Source organism: Hippopotamus amphibius, chromosome 11 (assembly GCF_030028045.1).
Source record: "Hippopotamus amphibius kiboko isolate mHipAmp2 chromosome 11, mHipAmp2.hap2, whole genome shotgun sequence".
In the NCBI taxonomy this organism is placed as follows: Eukaryota; Metazoa; Chordata; class Mammalia; order Artiodactyla; family Hippopotamidae; genus Hippopotamus; species Hippopotamus amphibius.
In genome coordinates, this window is record NC_080196.1 from 11,293,066 (window position 1) to 11,296,252 (window position 3,187).

At 46.2% G+C, this 3,187-nt stretch overlaps 1 pseudogene; it reads right to left on the minus strand.

Moving 5' to 3' along the window:
* Positions 1 to 209: 209 nt before the first annotated feature.
* LOC130831949 (ferritin light chain-like) lies at positions 210 to 714 on the minus strand (annotated as a pseudogene).
* Positions 715 to 3,187: the final 2,473 nt, after the last annotated feature.

Genomic DNA, 3,187 nt, shown 5'->3' on the forward strand with positions numbered 1-3,187 from the left:
CTAGAATGCTGCCTGGTACAAATGGGAAAAAAATATTCTTTTTTTTTTTTTCTTTTGGCTACAAAAAGCTTTATTGTTTCCATTTTGTCCAAGGCTTGGGAGAGGGCTCTAGAGTGGTTAAAAAGCTGCCTATTTGCTGCAGAGAGGGCTTCAGGTAGAAGCCCTGACACCATAGGGGCACCTCAAAGGCTGCTGGGTTTCAGAGGCTTCTAGTCGTGGTTAAGGGTGAGCCTTTCAAAGAGATACTCGTCCAGCCCAGTCTGGGGACCAGCCAGTCTGCGGAGGTTGACATCTTCTTGATGAGTTTCACCTGCTCATCCAGGAAGTGGATCTCCAAGAAGTCACAGAGCTGGGGGTCTGCACGGGCAAAACCCTGGGTGTGCAGGTCCAAAAGGGCCTGGTTCAGGTTCTTCTCCACGAGAATATCAGCTTCCATAGCGTCCTGGGTTTCACTTCATTCATCTTGAGACATTTCTACACGTCCTGGAAGAGGGTGCAGTCGCTGCACACGTTTTGCATTTTCAACCAGGCCTTCGTGCTTCTCCTTGGCCAATTCACAGAAAAAGTGGCCCACACTCTCCAGAGGCACATCGTCACGGCAGCAACAGAAGCCCAGAGAGAGGTAGGTGCCGGAGGCCGCCGATGCAGGTTGACCAGGCGGTTGACGACAGCCTCCACCTTGGTGGGATAATTCTGATGAATCTGGGGGCTCATGGTTGGTCAGCAATAAGGAGCTGAGCTCAAAAAAATGGTGTTGGCGGTCCCAGTGGCCAAGAGTAGCTGAGTGGCTGATTCCAAAGGCTGCAGCTGGAATAAAGGTTGGAGGGTGGTCAGAGGCTGGAGCAAGGGGCATCCCTGGGTCTATTCCATCCAAACACTGTTGAAGCAGGAGACAGTTCCGTGGGCCCGCCGCGTGACCCGCCAGAACTTCAATATTCCTAAAGTCCACTAGTGCGCAGCGGTATACTCATTTCCAGCCTCCTCCATCTCCCCAACCTTCACCCTCCTTTCTCCCCTCCTCCCCCTGTCTAGGACCACCTCTGAACTAAGGCTGTGGATTGGGACACCTCTAAGTGGCTTCTCCAAGTGGCCAGGGCTTCCTCACAGCATGGTGGCTGGGTGAGCATCCTGAGAGAGAGGGAGCCAGACAGAAGCCACATGGCCTTTTGTGACCTTGCCTCAGAGGTCAAACCGTATCACTTCCACTGCATTCTATTTGTCAAGGCAGTTACAAAGGTTTTCTCGAGTTCAAAGGTAGGGAGCGTACCTTCTCAATGGAAGAATGTCAACATCACATTGCAAAAAACAAAAACAGAACATGTGGGGTAATATAGATACACATATGGCAGATTGCATTTTCCAAGGGATGTATACACGTCATAACACTCAAGCCTCCCCCCACATGGTTCTCAGCAGCTCTGCAAGGAAGATATGAACAGAACGGCTCTCCTTCCCACTCCTGCCCAAACTCAAGACTGGGGGACAGGTTGCAAAAGTGGGACACATTGGGAATGTGTATCGCAGCAAGTAGAGGACTCGAGCTCTGGGTGATTTGGGAGCAAGGCCACACACAGCTGTCATCACTGTCACCTGTGTCAGGGTACCATTTCTGTCCTTTTCCCTCCTCTTTTTCATTGTTTGTCATACGTGTTTGCTTTATGTTATAGGGAATGACTCTTCTTGGGAAAGAAGAAGACATTACCGTACAGTGTCAAAGCTCCACTTTCATTTATTTATGCCAATGCTTGTGGCATTGTTAGGAATCTTAAGCTGAATTCACTTATGCTGTGTGGCCCATGTGATAGCAAGTGAATTTCAGACTAGGTCAATACTCAGGCAGTCATTCACCTCAAAGTCAGGGTACAATTCAATTCTTTTTTGATACTAATGGATGTATTCTTTAACCCGAGTTAAAATAACCTAAAACCATCATCCAGCCATATGATTGGACTGAAATAACATCCAGAGCCCTTACATTGGAAAAAAAACCGCTTATTCGATTTCCAAATACAGCACCTCAAGTAATGAATTTAAAGAGCTCGTTCCTGCTTTATTGTTGGTATGGCTTCATAATTGTCCTTTCTGTTCTCTTTATTTATTTGTGGGAAGATGGTGGGGGGGGGGGGGGGTGACTAACGCAAAAGCAAAGACAGCACTTTGTCTTAAGCCATCGCTGCTCTCCTGGATCCTAAACCCTAAAGAGGGGCTTCTGAAGAAAAAGGGGTGGAAAAAATTAAACCTTATCCAGCGGAATTTAGAGAGCTAGAAATAAAACAACCTTAAACATTGTAACAGATACCTTTCTGGTTTATGACCACATTCTCTAACATCTGTGGAGGGACATTTTCTGACCAAAGGGCCCGTCAGTATCAATAAGGAAAGACATGTTCCTCATTGTTCTAGAATCTACGGTGTCTAGGGTTATTGAAATGGATATATACTGTAGTTCATACCAGAGGATGGAGAGGGAGACTACAGACGGAAGGAAAAGGGGAGCGTGGATTAAAGTGTGGAGTTGCCCCTGGCCCTGCTTTGAACTCTCCCTGGCTTTTTGGAACTTAACCAAGATCAAACAGGCAGCTGCAGCCAGCTCAAGGCCTCTGGTTCTCTGTATAAATTTAGGAGTTGATTTTGAGGTTAAGATTATGAAGTTCTGTGGTAACTTTAAACTGGAAAGTATTGCATTCACCTTTTATATTCCCCAAAGAAAGAAGAAACGCACAGCCATGTAATGAAACTCCTTTCAATCTAACCATTGTGTTAGGAACAGATTTCACACTGAGCAAATCTTTGCAACCAGACTCAAATGTTTCCCATTAAGGCAGTGCACGGGTATAAATGTGCAAGAGCTGCAGAGTGTGCAATTCTCCAAGCAAATGCACACACTTGGTGATTTGGATAAAGTATCAGGAACAGATCCACGATTGAACACTTGTTTGCACTTCTTACTTCCATTGCTTAGAGCCTAGACAATGAGAACGGCAAACTCCCTAAACTATCTTGGTGGGGGGGGCGGGGGGAACCTATCTGATTAGCAGAACATATGTGGCTCAGATTGTTGAAGCCTTAATGCCTGGGATCAGAATTGCTCCTTTACGTTTGCAACAGTATCTTACTAGAATCCTTCACAGTTTAACAACTTTTGCTTCAATGTAAAACAAGTGCTAGAAAGTGGAGTTTAGAATGA